The following is a 21,306-nucleotide window of genomic DNA, read 5'->3' on the forward strand; positions in this document are numbered from 1 at the left end:
GACGGCAACGAGCTGAAGGGGGAACTGGAGGCGCAAGGAAATTAATACCGAGTGCGCTGCTATTTACCAAAAAGAAGATGGACATCGATCATCACAGCATGCAGCTGTTAACCGGGCATGGGAGTGTGGCGGCACTCGACACTAACTAGTGTCGGACGACGGCAGCGACATCTACAGCCCCCAGTGACAATTACAGCGGACCAGGCCCAACTACCACAGCTATCACGCACGTCCAATAAATATATAACGCACACACGGCCACCTCTACAGGAGTTTCGGTGTCTATAGAAAGAGGATTGGCAAGAGCAGCGACAGCAACTGTCTCGACTGTGGAGACCCTAACGACGATGCAGAGCACGCCCTCTTCACGTGCCCGAGGTGAACGGACAGAAGGATTGAGCTGGAGAACGCTCTTGGCGAGAAGATAGACGTGGACAATCTGATCGCCACGGTGACCGCCAAGAACGAGAGCTGGGATAAATTCAGGCAATTTCGCAAGACCGTCATGTCTCACAGGAGGGTGACAGCGAAGGCCTTGAAGGAGGCAAGGAGGAGAACGAGAGCAACAACAACTACGCGGAGCAGTGAAGGCAGAGATACAAGACAACAAAGAACCACAGAAGGAGATCAGCCCAGTATTCTGAACTAGCTGAGAAGATGACGAGAGCAATACTGAATATACAGAATAGCTGCCCGACGAAGAAGATACAACGGGGCATGAAAGGACAACCCTGATGACTGCCGACAGGTTTTACCGGGTTGTCTGTCCTCAAAGCAAAGGAAAAAGGAGGAGGGGTTTTTAGTGGGTATGGCAACAACATCCGCCCGAGTCCCACATAACCCAGTGATGCGGATCACTGGGTATGCGTAACAGCATTTTCCCCTCCTCACGCAAAAAAAAAAAAAAGAAAAAAAAACTATACACTCTATCAATTTTAAGTTGATAATTTCGTTATTATATAATTTTTCTTAGTCTAAACTGAATCCAGGAAGAAGAACTTTCATCCAATTACATACTTCATTAATTCATGAATTGTATTCGTTACCGTACGTACAAAAAGAAAGTTGACTGATATAAAAATTCAAAGGATAGAACTTCTAAGCTCGCGATTGGAAACAGATTCAGTTCAATGGTTTAATTTGCCATTTAATTGAATTCTCTGGCAATTTCAGCGAACTGTGGGCTTTAAAAGTGTCCCGCATTCAAACGCAAGACTTCTCCTCCACCTTTCTCTTTCTTTCAATTCCAACCTCAAGTAATTGACCTATTAATTCGACGATATATTTACATGCTCGCAAGGATTCAAACAACTTCGTTGCGTTAAATTCGCAATTATAACCAACAGGAATGTCTCAATCAATGTGCAGCTCGAAACAAATAATAGATAATTAACTTTTCAATATAACGATTGATATGTTTGATGAAGAAAAATGTATGAATTTTTAAAAACGTCTCCTAGTACATTTAGCATTTTTATAGTAAAAACTTAGAACACACACGCACACATATACTATTCCATGAAATGATTTACACAGCTATGAGTCTAATCCTATCATATTATAAAGGGATGAACGAACTTTTCCTAATAAATATAACTTTATACAAAATCTTGTTTAAAAAAATTAGTTTTTTATTCTCACTAAATTAATTTAATATCAGAATATATAATTTTAGTCGTTATCAAAATTTTATGTCAAATGCGTTCATAGATATATATATAAATAAATGTCTAATCCTATGTATTTATTTCAACTGAAATCTTAACTTAAATATTTATTAACAATATTCTGACGAATATGCAATGAAAGATAAAAACAAGTTTATTTTTCCTATAGAATGTCTCATGCTTCTTACTCATTTTATGTTTCTCGTTGTCAGTGCGTAACTACTTATCAGCCGCATGAATGCTAAGTTTTACTACTGAGAAACGAAGAGACATATAGATGCAAATATACGCTATCTCGCGTGAAAAAACATCAGATACATTAACCAGAAGGAATATCCGATACATATAAATTCATAGCGTAGTTATTTATACATACGGAATATTTCTTTCTGTATGAAATATTCTTTCTTCTGAATTCTTATTATAAATGTATGTCCATTTCCTACCTTAAAATGTCTCTCCTTTGAAAAACTCCATTTAAATATAACGATCAACAAAATATTACCAATAAAAATATTGAAACGAGATGCTGAAAGAACCTTTTAATGAAGTACAAATGATTATTTCAACTTTAATTCTGTTAAATTTGAATTGAATCATTTATAAACCGAACAGGTGTATAAAATTTTATTGCGTAAAAATCGTGAAGCTGAAAATTAGGAACGAATAACGAATGAGTAACCTAGTTTCATTAAAAGGTACGTGTACGCCGATCCGTGTAACAACTTCGACACTCCAATTATTATAAAGCATGTATCCTTCAGAGATTTTTTTGCGCGAACGCAAGATACCTTTTACACGTGCAACTGAATAAGTGGAACGTGATTTTCGATATTTCTTCTTGTAGAACTTGTAACAACGTAACTGTTTCACGAATATTTTCCCTGACACTTTTACAACGATGCGTAGAAATCTCCTTTTATAATTAATAATTTCAGCATTTCTCTGAACAGTTTCGTTGCGATTAAAAAATATACAAAGCTTACGACGTGCTTGTTTAAAAATATTTATATGGAACAAGATTTCGAATTTGTCGCATCAATCGCGATCTCAGCAGGTGTAAATTAATTCGTTCTAATGAACGAATAAATTAAACGACTCGTGACAAAAATTATCCCTGTCCATGTTTGTCTTTCTAAAACTAATTCAAGGCGAGTTAAATGAATCGCTGTGTACCCTATTCGCGCAGCATGTGTTTTAACGACCAGCATGCAAGCGTTAACGGTGTACTTTAGTTTCTCATGGTTGTGTTAAGCTGGTTGCTCTTAGAATGAGCATATACTTACCGCAGGAATTGAACAGCGGAGACGCCCGCAAGATGTTGACTTCGAATTGTAACATATGCAGTGTATGCAAATCCAAGGTCCCGGCACATACATCTGTCCATGTAAGACAGATCGTCCTTCGAAATCAGTACAGTTTCCTCCTAAATGCACTGAAAACGATTACCAGCGTCAATATCTTTGTCACTCGACAATCGTACGCGCAGTTACGCTAACCGTTTAACGCCACGCAGCGTGATCACTCTATTCGCGTACCGTGGTAAATTGTGCCACGATGTATGGTCACGATCATTAATTCGCAACGCGCTCAAGCGTGCTCGTCGCGAGTCATATCAGAGTTTCCTCTCGTAATTACTCGTTTTTCAAATAATCATAAACCAAATAAAAAAAAAAACCAATATAAAAAATTACCTCTTGAATCGGAAAACCAAATCCTGCATTATAGAATGTTATCACACAAACGAAACGCAGAGCATAAATATTTCGCAAACTTTTGAGTGTTTGTTGTAACGCTTCCAGTATAACCGATGAAATGAAGCGCGAGCACGTCGAACGGTATATTTCGATGAAAAAAACAGGATGAAAAAGGGCAGCGCGATCGCGTCGATCGGTACTACTCGCAAATAAATAAACGAAGCGCTATCGCGCTGCACAGCACAAACCGATACGGAGTCTTGAAACATCCGACACTAAAACGTTAATAACATTACGAAAACGACCGTACCAGGAAATTTTTGTTCAACGGATCCGCATTGCGGCTATCACGATGCTCCTTCGTTGCATCGATGCTTCATCGATGAGATTAAAGCACCGTTGAAATAGGTTATTCGATTTCTTACATGGGCAAAAAGTTTTTATATCGTGTTTGCTGTTTTACTTCGCAAGTGTGCTTTACAGTATACGTTAGAACTCCAAGTCGAGCTATCCGAGTTAAAGTCTCTTGAAACTTAAAACGGCACTTAAAGGATATAGGTATAATAGAAGGTTCGTTTAAAATTCAAAAGTGTATATACGTACATATACATTTGAATAAAAATAGCGGATAATCTCAAGTAAAAAAGTAGGTTCGTGTTAGTAAAATGGTTTCAAAATACTTGTCAAAAGTCAAACGACTTGACTAATTAAGAATGGATGTAAGAGATTGAAAGCAAAGGGCATCTAAGAGTATCAATTAAGTAACAAACTCACGGTGACAAAGAGGTTTTCACTCGCTCGAATTCAAATAAATCGGTTAATTTGAGCGAAACTTTAGGTGCACGAGAAGCGACACGCGTCCTCAAGGACTACGAAGGTTCTACTCGAACGAATGAAAACTTTTCTCTGGCCGGTGTGTATACACAAGACGTGCGAATTTAAAGTGCAGATTGTATTAATTGAAATAATTGGTTGGTTTGATCAAATTAATCGTTTTAAGCTGAAATGACGAAGGTCATCCAAGTAATTGATGTCCACTGTAATTATTTGTTAATCGCGCGTGGAATCGGAACGATTCGACCTCGTTCCAACGCGAATCGTTACTAAGGCAGAGACGGCAATTAATAATTGTCGCGTCATTTGTTCGATCGTGTTCACAAATTCAAATACGGCTGAGTGGCGAAAACCATTTATAACACGTCCCGTACCGCGTAGGTCGTATACATATCTCAGGATGAATTTTCGTACTTCGCCGCATATATTCTCCATGTCAGACATACCATAAAATATTTCGTGCAATCGCGTATTCCTGTCTAATGTCAGGAATTCTCTTTCCATAGGTCTGCGTTTTCCATATTATCTATTTTGCTTATCAGTAAACATTCTTACAATTTGTGATTAATACTGTACGTACAAGAACGTTAAGTTTTTGACGTTGTAATATTTCACATGAAATAATAATGGCTGTATATCGACTAACTTATTAATTAATTAAATTCGTGTATATCAAGTTTCCTATCATTTAATACTTTCGTGTAACTACAGAGATTTGATACTATGAAATGAAATATAAAACTTGGTAAAAAAACGCGCTTCGTTAGGAAATGAGGGTAATGATGCAAATATTTTTTGTAGCCATTATATAGAATTTCGATGGTATAATTAATCAGTATCAACTTACCAGCCCCTGACGGGAAGAAAGTGACGAAAATAACCTGCAAGCAGATGAGAATTGCAAGTATTTTCGAGTACAGGTCCTTCATGGTTGTAAAAGATCAGGGGATGTTGTCGCTCTAGAATAGGCGAAAATCAGCTGTTTCAATAACTGCTTTGTGGGCACTGGAGTGCGTAGACCAGAAATATCTGCGACAAAAATCAGAATACATTTGTTTTCACATGATTCGATCAATTTTGTGTAGGACTAAGCTGATTGAACCTAACACGGGATAATTGTCCAACTTACGACCTTAACAAGCCCGCTTGATTCTCTATAAGTGCTTGAAATTGATGCTTGTATTCTTTCCAGATTAACAAGCTTTGCCCCCCCCCCCCAACCCCCTCCCTCTCTATTTCCTTAGATCGAGTTAGACTGCCACAACATATTATCTTTCTTCTTTTCTTTTCTTTTTTTTCGATCTTTTAAAGCCTTAAATCGCTGGTTATTATAGTGTATACATTCAATTACTCTGTAAGTCGTAAGTACATGTTTTACGTTATTTTTTATTTTCCAGCTAAATTCCACAAAAACAAGAAATATACTTCCAACGTGTTTTCACGTGTCTCTAGCAAAGATCTGAAAAACAAGTTGCGGCGCAATTTAAAACGACAAATAGCACCGTGTGTCTCGTTGTGGCAACGCACGCTTCGTCAGCTTTTTAAAAGCGCTCTCTGTCTGCTTTTTTCTCTCTTCACCGCCTATTCGTTTTTTCTTAACGAGTGAAACCGTTTTTACGAGGACGGGAGCACAGAAATGACGTACTGGCAATTCTGTTTCGTGATGACACAAGCAGCCCGGTTTCAGTGAATTAAACCTGGCCCCAAGCTTCCAATTATCTCTCCCTTCCTTTCCTTTATTTTTCCCTTCTATATCGAGTTTCAGGTTTTCTAAATTTCCATTACAATCAACTATGGCTTTTCTCTATTTTATATGTTAGCCGATGATTCATGGCAAAAACGTCGGCTGTAAAAATATTTGGAGTTGCAACAGCAACAAGTGTGTTTTCTCAAAACAGAAAATATTGGAAGCGTACTCGTTGGCAAAACAGTTCACGGATAGTTCGTCCTCTGCTTGTTATTTGTTTCAATACCGTTAGCAAATAAATTCATGAAACATAGTGGTGTCGCATAAATTGAAAATAAAAGCTTGCGTATACTTGGCAGTTGAACTTTGGCTATTATACGTATGTTATATATGTAGTATCGTGGACAAAAGGCCTAAGATATCTGCCGAACCATAAAACAATGCCGCGAGAGCCGCGGCATCGTCGGGTACATCAATGTGTCGTCGGTTCTTTTTAAGTGGATAGTTCGTGGAAAGGGCCTGCGTGACTCTGGCCACGGGCGTTTCGGGACACGTGTCCGATAGGACGGGAAAAGACAAAGAGACGCTAAAGGCAGTGTTAGTTGAGAAGCCGGAGAAGACGGATGCAAAAGGTGTGCAGAGTGTGACTTGAGAAGCGAGAGCGAGCGAGTGTAGAAGCGGAAGAGTGTGAATCGGGAAGTCGGAAGCCGTCTATGAGAATAAGACGTACGACAGCATCGTAATCATTTCGTTGCTTCGAACATTATTTATTAAATCAAAACATCATTACTTGTCCTTTCCTCTAAGACCCATTAAGATACTACATATATATATATATATATATATAGAAGATTGCTTAGAATTTGGAGCTTAATAACATATGTCAAAATCATTGACATTAAAGAAGGTGAACCTTACTTACGAAATTTCCTTCCGTCAAATGATACATAAAAATTGAAAAAAATAATATACATAGTTTTGACTTTCTTCCCGCATTATAATTTGAATCACTCGATTTATTCGACTAAAGATAATCAAGCAATAACCTCACTTTACACGTATTCTCATCACGTGAAATAGATCACATCAGGGATTTTCAAAAGTCGATGGAATATTAATGGCGATTAATTATTTATGGATGTATTCTGCACGGTTAAAGCAATCGCCTAGTGAATTATCGAGTTCCAGGAATATGAGCGGTAAACAGGATTGCAGCTATAAATGACTCTCTAACGTGTATATTAGAGATGAATTTGATCATTTATCCTCATAATATGAAATACGCTTTCAAGTGGAAATCATAATTAACAATTTCTGGCAGCGAAAAGTAAATAAATCGATACGTTTAAATCAATATTAGAATTTCTTAATATTTTTATCAAATATTTTTATCAAATATTTTAACATCGTAGAAGTGTCGTTGGAGAGAAATATTAGGTTGTTCCAAAAGTTTCTTTCGGTTTATAAAGAAATGATAGATGTACGATATTTTTTGCATTATATTATTTTATTCAATATGTGCGATCCACCTTTCTCCAATTTAATATAAAATAACATAAAACAAAAAATGCTGTGTATCTATCATTTCTCTATAAAACGAAAGAAAATTTTGCGAAAATATAATAGAAATTTAGCTTTAACACAATATAAAAATGGATTGTTATGCCCCTAGGAGATAAGAACAATATGATTAATATTAATAATGAATACGTTAACGTAACGAAAAGCAGCTTTTGCAGAAGGCTATAACCTGAAAATGTTTACTAAAGAATGATAACATGAATTTTCTTAAGTACCCCATTTGATACTTAATCTGCTTTGTAAATACTGTACGTCCTAACTTTGAAAGAATGCAATTTTAGCCAGAATGTTTCAAATTACCTAGCCGTATTGTTTCCTTGTAATGTAATTTATATTTACATTATCTCGCGTAATTCTTTCCACTTTATTGACTTCTAAACGTTAATGTAATATAATTTTTATAATATAATTTTAATCGAAGTTATTTAAAATTTGTAGTATCTCATCCCTACTAGAATAATATTAACAAATGTGCAGAGCTCAAGTCGAATAACACCGGCTCAGATAAATGATCATCAAACTTACTTTTGTTATCGTCGATGTCAGTGATTTTGAACCAGCCAACGTCCATGGCAATCAATATTATTTAGCCGGTCTTAACGCAATGTAAAAAGCAAAAAAAAAGAGGAAGGAAGGAACAGGGAAGCAAAGAGATAAAACGAATTTTTCATTTTCTCGAAACTAGATCGAGTTTCAAGCTGCTCGTAAAAGAGTCTGTAGCCAATCCGACTAAATTCGACGAACCGCGCTTGAAAATTCCCAGAGAACTGTGATAACCATCGAAATCTGTACAATTTGTCGATTCATCGCTTGATTAAAAAATGGAACAAAATGAGGCTGATCAGCCGGCCTTTCAACTTCTAATGATCCCTATCGTTTTACCCTAGGTTGAATGCTACGATATAAGCCGAAACAGCTATAAGTAGGGTTCACGTGATTGCCGCCATCTATTATTCACGCGTTACACATTCGCCAGACAGACGCGTCTAACGGTTGACATTGTTTTCTACCCTCAGTTCCAACGCAATTACGTTGCTACGTGCAATCAAGTCTCGAGTGAAGCTAATGATAAGTTGTTGTTCGATCCTACACAATTACTAAAATTATTCAAATTAAACTAATTTAGTCTAAAAAACAAGTAATTTCGTTATATATTTCCTTTCATAATAAGCCATGGTTGGAATATAGTAGCTGACGAAAATATTCGTATATTTGTAGAAACATTTTAGGGCTGTATTATGCATAACGGCACTATAGAATTAATACTGTAACAGAATTCTACTATCATGGTTATGCTGGTAATATTCGAAACAAATCTGAAAATCTATGTAGATGTTGTAAGATATTCAGTACGAGTACTGTGCATTACTGGTATGTACATAATCACGACGAGATAAGGAAGGTACTGTTCTCTATTGCTCATCGCTACCCGTTGCTAGTAGCAACGTACTATGCATATATATCTCGTAAAGATTTTAAATGTAGCCAACGAGACCATTTTTAATATTTGACTATCGTGACCCATTACAGTTTCATCACTTTCGATTAATTGAACACGACCCGCACCTTAAGACTAAAATACACAATATAAGTATGGCACAGAAAATCTTTTAAAATTTACGGACGACTATTTATGGTATTTAAAGGCAGCAAAGATAATAATTAGCTGCGGATTTTCCTCGAATCGTAGCATACAATATGGAATCTGATTATTAAAAATTACAGTGGAAATACAGTGGATTTCCATAAGATATTCGTGCTTGTGGCATTTTGGAAATAAATTCTTAACCCAAATGGACGACCTCGATACTCGAGAAATTTTGTGAAGCTGACGTCAATGGCGATATGTACTGTTGTTGTGCTATCATTTCATAGTAAGCTGTATTGATTGCACTTCTATTCACGGAATTGATTTATTCCACACAAAAGTTGACAACAATAATCGAAAAAAGAAAAATATATTACCGCCTTTCACATCAGCATACACAAGCACATAGGATTTCACACGAATATACACACTTGTAAATTCGACGAAACGATCAAATTTAATTATTTTTCGATTTTTCGGGCATCAAGTACTACATCAAACGTTACACATCAAACGTTAAAATACGGCGAGCATACAAAATGTACAAACCACTCTAAATTAATTAACTTTGAACGTTATTGATTAATTAAAACAAACCACTGTTGCGTTGAGTTTTACATTTTAAAAAGTTGTTATCCGTTTTTGCTTTGTTTAAAACTAAAAACAGGACTACGTTCATTGTAAGTCGTAAATATCCCTTTTATTTATTTAAACAAACAGATATTTAAACAAACAACTTATAAATATATAATTTATTTACGTATATTTGTAATATCTGTTTTATAAATTTGTACAACCATTTATCCATTTATCTATTTTATTTGCATATAATTTTTATAGACTTTTTTTTCTTTTTTCTTATTTTTTTTTTTTTTTTTTATTTAAGAACGAAAAATTGTGATTCTATTTTAAGACATGTCAGACTGAAGCGATACGCGATATATATTTCTATTCGGATTTCACCGTCGTCGTAATCGATGCTATTGGAAACGTTTCACGATAGACGTCTTACAAGCGCTTGCAATGTCCGTCATGTGTAAGGCTCTACCACTGAATCGCGGCTGCCATTTAGTGATTAAGGTCGATCACTTAGAGACGTTAATCCGCCATAATGGTGAGCAATACATCGAAGCCATTATTGAAAGCATAGTTACGCGTTAATTTCATCGATCTTATTCACAAATAGAAGTGTACAAATTATAGGATTTCCAAATATTTAGTTTAGTTAAAAGGAGATATGAAAATGACAGGTATATTCAAAGGATAAAACAGAACCGTACGATTGTAAAGTTTCAAATCATTATAACTATTTAAATTTGAAAAATCTTACTATATTTATACAATATATTTTTATTAAGAATGGAAGAAATTTCGAAAAATCCGCCAACACTTTTTACTATCGTCTTGAAGCACACCATATGTTAAGCTTCTTCGTCGTTACAAATTTTATCGCGGATGTAACGAACGTTTCGAACATGTAGCACGCACGCGTCAACGCCTACATTTGGATTTTAAATATATGTTTTATGCATTAAATGTATTTGTACTTTCTTGCGCAATTTCTTTTAATTTGTTACGATATGGAGGGTTTAATTACGTTTAAGATATCTATCTGAATCCTTTAAATTCAATGTTCTTTAAAACATTACGTTACGTAAAATAATCGTTTTTCCACTTTATTGTATCATAAAATAGTTACTTAAATTCATATTACTTAAAGAATCTTCCTACAGAAAGAATAAAAAAGAATAAAATCCTATATGTTAAATTTTACGTGGTTGATGGAATACATAGCGATGACGAGAACTAACTACAGACAACAAGAAACTATTAGCGAAGGCAACTGGTGACTATGAATGTCGTCTTTATAATATGTGGCGACTAAGGAGAACAACTACCAACTACGGATAACAAGTAACAACCAACTGTCTCGTTTCTAAGGGGCAACTAACTTGCAATTATCCTCCTTTGATGGTTCCTGTAGCGTGATATACGTCTTGAACGTAGTTAAAGAATATGGTCGCTGCTGAATGGCGATTTGACAGCAAGGCGATCCCGCCAGTTCAAAGCTTGACATTGCAAGCTACCGAAGACCATTAATCTTGTTATCGAATATCTAGCTTTCAGAAGAACCCTTGTGATATGATATGACGTCATGACATTTTTATGACGAAGATGAACAAACACCGACCTCTAACGAAACAAATTTTTATTAAGTGCCGTATGTGGGTTGCAGGCCGGCCAACCAAGGAAATTTATCGAATGTATAAAGTAAAATATATACGAATATATTGGATATATCATAAAATGCCCGCGTTATATCGTCTAAAGAAAGCTAAATTTAAGGAATTAAAAAATTGAAATACCAATTATAAGAGAGTTAATTAAATTCAAACCTATCGATGGTCTCATAAAGACCTATATTTCCTGGAAATTGATATCTTTCGAATTCTAAATTCTCCTTAGAAAGTATCATAGAGAAAATATGAAACTTGAAAAGTACATCACGCTGATGCCTCGATAAACCGTCGTGTCGATAAATCCATGTGTCCGAGCGATGAATTTTCCCCAAACAACAAAAAACTGAAGGGAAATCTTCTTTGAAGGACGTGACAAAAGGTAGGGGAAGCGGGAACAATGATCACGCGATAAACTGATGGTGTACGTATAGAACGTGTACGTATAGAACGTTGCGAGAGAATTATCGAGAAACAAAAAAAGAAAAAAATAATCGTTGGCCGGCGCGACTATACGCTGTCGACGGGCAAACAGCGACTGAGACTAACTGAAACGAACTCTGTCGCAGTACGAGCACGGGCTGCGTTCGCGGGTCGATCGAACACGTTCTGCGCCTCTCCTCGGCACCGGCGTCAAAGCCACCCCCGATGGCTGCAACGCACTGGTGCACTTGGTGGTCCTTCCTTTTTCGTGTGATATTATACCAGCATCTGTGATGCCATTTCAAAGACCGCAATCAAAGCATTAAATGCCAGATTAAAGCGACGCGATAATATTACCCCAATATTCGTCCGTAAATGTTACCGTATAGATGTTTAATGCTTTATTATGCTTCGATAAAGCAATAACACAGAAATAATTGCATTATTATGCTTCGAATAATTTACTATCACATGAATCGTTCCACAAGAAAACATATGTTTCACTTTTCCCCGTAGTATGATTGTAATTTATAACAAATATTTATAATTTATAATTTAAAATATTTATAATTCACTGAAAGTATCTTCCTGTCACGATTATAGGCGTAAAATGTCAAATTAAAAGTACCAAATTAAAAACATATGGTATCCCGAAACCAAACGTACGACATGGCGAATCACGATGATACGATAAAAATTGATCTATGTCTTGATTTATTCAAACAGAACGAACTTACTCGAACTTTTCCAGAATAAACGATTTATCCGATAATATCCGTCACTAGCTTCTCTTCCTTCAACGGTAACAACTGACACCGAAAGCTCGAGAGACCCGAACGGTGAGACGTACCCAGAAGCAATGCAGTTACCTGGGCAAAGAGTCCCAAAGACCAAGGACGTAGGAAATTTCGAGAAACGGAAATGGAAACTGGAGTGGCGCGTCAATCAGCACTGACGGAAACTAATAAAAATGGAAAAAACCAAACTAATTCGTTTCACAAATTATTAAAACGATATTATTGAAAATTTCACTCGATTTTCTCACTGCACACGTCAATATTTGTCGAAATATCAATATTAAAAAGTTAATAAAAAAAAATATCCTCTTTCTTCATACCTGTCTTTCTCCCGGGCGGCGAAGGAATACTAGAATGTTCGAGAACAACGGATACTTTTTGATTTTATCTCAATATCAATTTCAATCTTTTTAAACGAAATATAATCTGAACGATGAAACGTTTGATCAAATAATGTTCTTCGTTCGATGCTAAAGGAAATTGAGAAGAAACATCGAAAATTCGTTAATAAAACGAATTTCTTTGTTTCTGTTAGATAATAAACTTGATATACGTATTGGTTTTTAAAATCAATATAGCTAACCAATGGGCACACTTTTAACAAGGGTGATGGAACATACCAAAAATCTTTCAAGATGGTCTTGGCAACGGAAGAGTCGAAAATATGACAATTATGAATGAAAAATTCTAATATTTTACAGCTGGCAACGATAAACAACTCCAGATATTCTCCTAATTAATTTACAACAAATTCGCGTATATGATCGATAGCTGACGTCACTGTGTCCCACAGCCCTTGTAAAACGATAAGAATTTCCTGGGAAACTTGTAGCCACGAAATGAAAAAGATGATAAAACTTCTAACAAGAGTACTGAGACGAGCAACTTTGTACTTACCCCTTCGGAGTAGGGAACGTGATTAAACGTCCGCGAGTTCGAAACTTTTGTAAGTCACTGCACGGCCGCTGCTTATGGTGGAAATGTAATAGATATAAGTACAGAGCGCGTGAGCGAACTAAAAACGCGATATAGGGGTAAAGAGAGAGACCGTTCCGTCCTTCTCTAATGCCCGCGTACTTGTACCGGAAATGTGTAACAACGGTAAACGAGCGCCGTCAGTGTCCACTAGTGTGCATGCCTGATTAAACAAGGACAGAAAATGCTTATATACAGCCTTCTCTTTCTATTTCCATGTCGCATCCATCTTACTATACAGTAGACAGGATTCGACTATTCCATCATTATATTCGCACCCTGCTTACGTGTGAACTAACATTGCCATGACAACAAATCGTTCGTCTCCTGTTTGATGCTCAGTTTTCAACGGAGTTGAAGGGAAACTTTATAAGAGAAAGGAAGTGACGGATTGTCTCAAAGTAATAAACGAAAATTCTCGTAACTATCGAAAAACGATAGTCAATACAAGGATATCATTATCACATTTAAAACTATTACAATGAACGGTGATTTATCGCTGCAAGGTACCACAAATAAGATATCTCATAATTTGCGAAAAGACTTTGGAACTTCCATGACAGTCATGAGTGTGTTTTGTCATTGATTTGCCATATTGCGTTTTTCACAATTGTTGTTCATTTTTTGTGATATTTTACACTCGCACATAGTATCTATGATTTTTTCTTTCGATAATTCTTATAATTATTGTCAATAATTAATTATTTATAACCATTTACGCTGTATTATATATCATTAAGATTTATCTTTGCACGTATCAAGATAGTAGATAACAAAATTATGTTTATATATTTATATTATGTGTATATATTTAGATATCTTCTTAGTTGCAATTTTTTCGAATAATATCGGCGACCAATCGAAATAGAAATTAGTGCGGAAAGAGGGGAAGGAACCAAAATTTGAAAATCGACATCGGTAACTCAGTAGTTATAGAGTAACTCAATCGATAACGTAGATTAACTAGTTATAAATGAAAATATATTTAAATTCAAAAAACTTTAAAAATTAGAAATTAAAAGGCAGAAGGCAAAAAATTATCGCCGAGGATTTATATAATAATAAATAGACAGTACATTCTTTTTGTCTGTCTTACCTAGAAATAAAACAGTTAATTGATGATTATCGTATAGTGTGTACTCATAGCATAAAATTTGTTCAATGAATTAAAAATTATATTTTTTAGATATGTAGACATTAGCGATGTATTAATCCGGGAAGCTCGTCTACCTCGGAAATATCGAGTCTGCGACAACGTCGATTTGGAAATTATTCTTACAGAATATGAAAATTATTACAAGATGAAATTCCAAAAATATCCTATATTGTGCAAGAAAATAACTGAAAAGGAAATAAAGACGAGGGAAATGACAAATGCGAACAAAGTGTAAGAATTTAAATTATTTAACACTATTCAACGTTCTCAACGTATTCAACGTATCGATTACAATATCATTCAATCTTTGAAGAAGTAGTAAAACGTGTCAAATCTGTTAGCAAACAAACGAGAAGTGAGTCTGTATCTGGGTCTGTGAAAGGGAGGAATGCACAACAGAAGATGAGGGGTGATGCTACGGATGATATTAATCTCGCAATGACAGTGACATCAATTTTCGCCAATGAAAGCGATGAATCTTCATCAGAAGAGGAGAGCTATTTAACATCTTAATGGAACAATCCACGCAATCAAAGATATCAAAAATAGGCTCAGAAGCTTTATATAGACAATCTGGAATTATGGAAGATTATTGAAGACATTTCATGCGTAAGTTATTTTCGATTAATATACGTATTGTAAATACTGATTTCAGTAAAGCTTTAAATAACGAATTACATAACACTTACGGAAATTAATACGGAGATTATGCGCCATTTCATCTTTGTATTGTCGTAGGAAATCATACTGACAAAATTAAATGTATATTGGGACAACATCGTAGGCCTAGAGGAATGTAAATCTGCTATTAAGGAGGCCATTGTGTATCTCCTCAAGTACCTTATCTTTTTTAAAGGCCCATTTTCTCCCTGGAATGTCAATGCACCTTTTTTAACATAACGGCCAGCTCATTGGTGAGCAAATGGAGAGGTGATTCCGAGAAGTATATCCGTGTAAGTTGATTTCCTTTGTCTATGAAGAAGAGATTCTGGAATATATCATATATAATAATAATCATATATAAATAGAATAGTTACATTAATACATTTGTTAAACTGAACAGGTTTTATTTGAACTTGCCTATAATTTTCGCCTACAATTATTTTTATCGACGAGATTGACTGGATAGGCACAAATAAAGGAGTAAACTGTACATTGTCTGAACCTGCAAAGAGATTCAGATCAGAACTTCTTTCTAGATTGGATGGATTAGTATCTAACGAAAATTCTAATGTAGTTCTTTTGCTGCAACTAATTGCCCTTGCTATGTATATCACGCTATTTCAATGTTTTCTAAGTAGAAAATATCTTAATATCATAATTATTCATTATCTTAATCTTAATTATTGTGTTGTGCGGAATATTCCTTTGTTATTATTAATATAACAGAACAATAATATTTATTGTAAATATATTATTAGGGACATTGATGCAGCTTTACGCAGATGCCTTGAAAAGAAAATATACGTATCATTACCAAATGAAGTTACTCGACTTGGTATGTTCAAATTATACCTTAGCAACCAGTTATTAGAGAATATGGATATTGTAAACCACATAATAAAATCTACTGAAAAATATTCTTGCGTGGATATAAAATTGCTTTGTAAGCAAGCATGGCTGCTCGAAATAAGTCCAATATGGGAAAAACTTGAAAAAAAAAAAAAAAAAAGAAACATCTGTTACGACTTTGAAATATGAATTAAAGAATTATGAAATAATAGCAAAATTGTTAAAAACAATGTCACCTACAGTTACGGATGTGGATAGATATGAAGCGTGGAATAAATATGTATGCCATAAGAACATATTTTAAAAAATATAAATGCTTATCATATAAAAATATAAAAATATAAAAATATAAAAATATAAAAATATAAATGGTTATAAATTATTAATATAATTATCGTTCGAAAAATTGTTCGTGTGCGTGCATGTATGTGTGCGCACGCGTTATAAACAAGTTTGAAATGTTCGTTCTACATATATGTATACGTGGTATACATCTTCCCTTATAATATATAATATGTGTAATCTGAGTGGTAATATCTCCACGTATTACATATGTGTTAGTGTATTTTATCGATAATCTGTCTTTTATTTCCTCTTATCTTATTAACGCATGTATGGGCGCGTATATGCGCCGGGCGAAAGCTATGGTTATATATGGGATTGTTAACAAATAAAAATTAATCTAGGTGTTATTAAAGAAATTTGTTTCACCTTCTAAACTTTTTGATGATTGGTTTACTTTGAATATTTTGCATATTTTTGCATATCATGAGCATTTTGTACATTTCTATACATTCAAACTTTCTATGAATATAAAATGATCCGCACTACTATCTACTTCATAGTATACTCTATACGTTTAAAATGCTCCATTAGAAGCTTAAATCTATCAAAATACAGCTCCTAGGGAAATGTGAATTTTCACATGAACACATAATATCGATTTTCTCATTGAAACGTATAGGCAGGTATATACTAGCATAAGCCACCTTCGGCATTTGGCCGTATGATGCAGCACTAGCTCTGTAACATAGAAAACCATAGGCGTCAGTTCTTCTTATTTCCTCTTTGATATATGTTTACTTTAATGTCACTTATTCAGACGCTTGATACATTGTCGGAATGAAATTTTAGTAATGTGCAAGTAATTTTGAGTAGATTAATAAAGTATAATAAGATATCAGATTCATGTACGTAGATTCAAGTGACATCAATCTTTATGTCTAGTATATACATGTGTATTGATCTATAAGTCAGTGTTAAAATAACAAATAAATGGCAGAAGAAGGAAAGAAGATTTCCTTCGGTTTTGCGAAATCTATTAAGAAACCTGTGTTAAAAAATGCTATTCCACAAGAAAAAAAGAAAGTTGATTACATTGAATGCCTTGATGAGAAAGGTATTAAAGTAATAGGGTGAGTTCAAAAAGTAAAATTTATAATCAAGAAACATATAACCTCAACCTAACCTATAAAAATCACCAATAGCGGAATATATATATTTGAAAACAATTTTTTTATTTCAATGAGGAAGAAAAAAAAGATGAACCTCTAATTATTCCATTACTAGGTTCAAAAACCTGGCATGATAGAATTCTTAATAAAATAGATGCAGACATTTTCCTTCCGAAGGCAGATAAGGAAAAGGTAGGAGACGCTAGTGTTAACGAGGCAAAATCAAAGCTATCTAATGGAAAAACATCGCCAATAATATCAATAAAGAAAGAGCCAGTTGAAGATAGTGAAAATAAAGTTGTTACTTTAGAAGAGCAAGCGACTAAAGAAATCATTGGGGAACTTAAGTCAAAGAATAAATATGAAACTAAAACAAATGATTTAACTTTACCTTTAGTAGAAGATGAATCATTAAGAGGCAAAGAACAGGTACGTTATCAACATATTGATGTGCAATGCACAGATGTATTACATTTGCATATTATAAATATCGTTTTGTATTTTTCAGTCTACGTTAGAAGATTATGAAAAAATTCCTATTGATGCTTTTGGTGTAGCAATGTTAAGGGGAATGGGATGGCAACCAGGAAAGGGAATTGGTTGAAATGAAAAGTATGAATTTTACTCTGGATTAAATTAATTATATGTATTTAATACATCACTTATTGGAAAGTAAACAGAGAACATCATTTTTTATTTCACAATCGTTTATTCTAACTATTACAGATTAGTAGCAGCTGTCATACCAGAATTACGACCAAAAGGTATGGGTCTTGGAGCAGACAAAGTAGCATTGCAGAAGAAAAATACAGATTTCAAAAAAGAAGAGGAAGAAGTTAAAATCGAGAAAGGAACATTTGTGAAAATTATAGCTGGAGAACAAAGTAATAATTATGGTCAAATAGAAGGATTCGATGATGATGCAGGAAGGCTCATAATAAAACTAGCTCTTGGTGGAAATATAATATCTGTAAATGAATTTATGGTACAGCCAGTGACTAAATCAGAATATTCTAAGAACTCAAAAGTTCAAAGTTAATATGAAGTGTTAGTTTTTCATTAAGGGACATTTAAGAAAATAAATTTGAATTGACATATACATATAAAGACATAATCGGACATGTAGAAAAACTAATTCAAGAGTACCTGTAAGTGTGTTGTTGCATGCAATTTTTTAAAAGTCCCTTCTAATTTTATATAAAATATGATAAATGTAGATCGGTCCGTCGTGTCCAGTAGTTGGGTGACTAGTGGGTTGTGGTGGTTGTTGACTCTTGTGTTATATCTGCTTCTGGACTTGTGTATTTCATCTTTGACTGTAGGTATCTTGATGTCACGGTGGATTGTTTCGTTGGTAACATACCAGGGTGCATTTGATAGGGATCTTAGCGTTTTCGATTGGAAGCGTTGGAGTATTTCAATGTTGGAATTACTTGCTGTTCCCCATAGTTGGATTCCATAGGTCCAGACAGGTTTTATTACGGCCTTGTAGAGGATTATTTTGTTCTGTATGTTTAGTTTGGAGCGTCGGCCCGTGAACCAATAGAATTTTCTTAATTTTTCCTTTAGTTGCTTTGTTTTTTCTGAGATATGTTTTTTCCAAGTTAGCCTCCTGTCCAGGGTCATGCCCATGTATCTTACGGAGTCCTTGCTTGGGATTATTGTGTTGTTAATGGTGACCTGGGGGCAGGTTTGTTTTCGGAGCGTGAAGGTTACATGAGAGGATTTTTTTTCGTTTATTTTGAAACCCCATTTTTGGAACCACTTTTCCATGGTGTCGATACTTCGCTGGAGAGTGGATGAGGCAATTGCCGGGTCTGCGTGGGTAGCTAATAGTGCTATGTCGTCGGCAAATGTTGCTATTGTTACCTCGTTTGCTATAGGTAAGTCGGCAGTGTAGATGGAAAACAGTAGGGGTCCGAGGACACTACCTTGGGGTATGCCGGATTCTATTGGGAATGTTGCGGAAGTGGCGCCTAGACATTTAACTATGAATTGTCTGTTGGTTAGGTAGGATTTTAAGATGGAGTAGTATGGATGAGGTAGGATCTTTTTGAGCTTGTAGAGTAGCCCTTTATGCCATACTTTGTCGAATGCCTGTTGGATGTCTAGGAATACCGCTGAGCAGTATTTTTTCTTTTCAAGGGTTTGGCTGATCATGTGGGTTATGCGGTGGATTTGCTCTACTGTTGAGTGTTGTTTTCGGAAGCCGAATTGGTGGTCTGGGAGTGTTTTCAATTCTTCTAGGAGTGGAAGGAGACGATTCGTGAGCATCCTCTCGAATAGTTTAGACAGGGTAGGTAAAAGACTGATTGGGCGATAGGAGCTGGTTTCATATATTGGTTTACCGGGTTTAGGGATGAGGGTGATCAGTGGGATTTTCCAAGCCTAGGGAAAGTGTTGAAGGCGGAGGATAGCGTTAAAGATTGATGCGATGAGTGCAATCCCTTTTATCGGAAGTTCCTTGATTGCTTTATTTCCTATTAGGTCGTGACCTGCTGCTTTCTTGGGGTTTAGGCGACTGATTGCTTCTATGATCTCTGAAGAAGTGAAGGGTTCAATAGGAGGGGACATTTGGAAGGGAGTGTGCAGATATTCGGTAACGTCCGCTGCAGCTATGGAGGAATGGAGTTGGAATACTTCAGTCAAGTGTTTGGCAAATAGGTTGGCTTTTTCTATAGGGCTACGCGCCCATCCACCCTGCGGACGGCGGATTGGAGGTATTATTTGTGGGAGGCGCGTGAGTTTCCTGGAGGCCTTCCATAGTGAGTAGTTGGAGTCGGCTGTGGGGGACAAGCTGGCGAGATATTTGTGAAAACGGTCATTATTGTAGTTTTTTATAGTTTAGGATAGTTTTCTAGTTGCGTTGTTTAGTTTGCGTTTGTCCTCCGGTGTTCTATGGGTCTGCCATATGCTTCTTAGTCTACGTTTTTCTGCTATTTTTTTTAATATGTACTGGGGGTATTCGTGGTTGCTGATGGGCGTTTTTGCCGGTGTGGAGAAGCGGATAGCGTTTGTTATGCTCGTGTTTAGGTATTCCGTGGCTGCTTCGATTTCTTCATTGGTTTTTAGTGAAGTTGAGGCTGAAGTTGTGTGTGTAAAGACTTCTCTAATGAGCTGCCAGTTGGTGTGTTGGTTATGTATGGAGCCATTACGTGTATTCTCGATGATAGTTGAACTGACTGTTACTATCACGGGGGAATGATCAGAGGAGAGATCAACCGAGGAATTGATTTGGACGTGTCTTGACGAGATATTTTTAGTTATGAGGAAATCAAGGAGATCGGGTATTTTGTTTGTGTCGGTGGGCCAGTTTGTGGGTTCGTATGTGGTAAGGTAGTTGAGCTTGTTGGTTATTATGCTGTTGAGGAGGTTTTTGCCTCTTACTGTAACCAGTCTGCTGCCCCATTGGGTGTGTTTGGCGTTGTAGTCTCCTCCAGCTATGAATCTATTGCCCAGGGTGTCCAGGATGTCGTCAAAGTCTTCTTTGGCGATGGAGTGTCTGGGAGGGCAGTATACAGCTGAAGTGGTGATTGTACCATGACAGTCTTCTATTGCTACGTTTGTTGCTTGGAGGTAGTCTTTCTGGAATGGTGGAAGTTCGTAGTGCTTAATGTTTGATTTGATTATGATTCCGGTGCCGCCGTGGGCCTTTCCGCTGGGGTGTTGGGTATGGTAGAACTTGTATCCGTTTATGT

General features: G+C 35.8%; 3 long non-coding RNA genes across 3 annotated transcripts; 1 reads left to right on the forward strand and 2 right to left on the reverse strand.

Annotated features, from left to right (window-relative positions):
• Nucleotides 1–2,447: 2,447 nt before the first annotated feature.
• Nucleotides 2,448–3,632, reverse strand: LOC126927959 (uncharacterized). The gene is made up of 2 exons (XR_007716097.1): nucleotides 2,954–3,632; nucleotides 2,448–2,844 (listed from the first exon to the last, which is right to left on the reverse strand). It is a non-coding gene; the product is annotated as an uncharacterized LOC126927959 (long non-coding RNA).
• An 11,242-nt stretch (nucleotides 3,633–14,874) lies between these two features.
• Nucleotides 14,875–15,480, reverse strand: LOC126927968 (uncharacterized). The gene is made up of 2 exons (XR_007716104.1): nucleotides 15,332–15,480; nucleotides 14,875–15,215 (listed from the first exon to the last, which is right to left on the reverse strand). It is a non-coding gene; the product is annotated as an uncharacterized LOC126927968 (long non-coding RNA).
• A 34-nt stretch (nucleotides 15,481–15,514) lies between these two features.
• On the forward strand, nucleotides 15,515–16,855 carry LOC126927973 (uncharacterized). The gene is made up of 2 exons (XR_007716108.1): nucleotides 15,515–15,595; nucleotides 15,706–16,855. It is a non-coding gene; the product is annotated as an uncharacterized LOC126927973 (long non-coding RNA).
• Nucleotides 16,856–21,306: the final 4,451 nt, after the last annotated feature.

Source organism: Bombus affinis, unplaced genomic scaffold (genome assembly GCF_024516045.1).
Source record: "Bombus affinis isolate iyBomAffi1 unplaced genomic scaffold, iyBomAffi1.2 ctg00000380.1, whole genome shotgun sequence".
NCBI lineage: Eukaryota > Metazoa > Arthropoda > Insecta > Hymenoptera > Apidae > Bombus > Bombus affinis.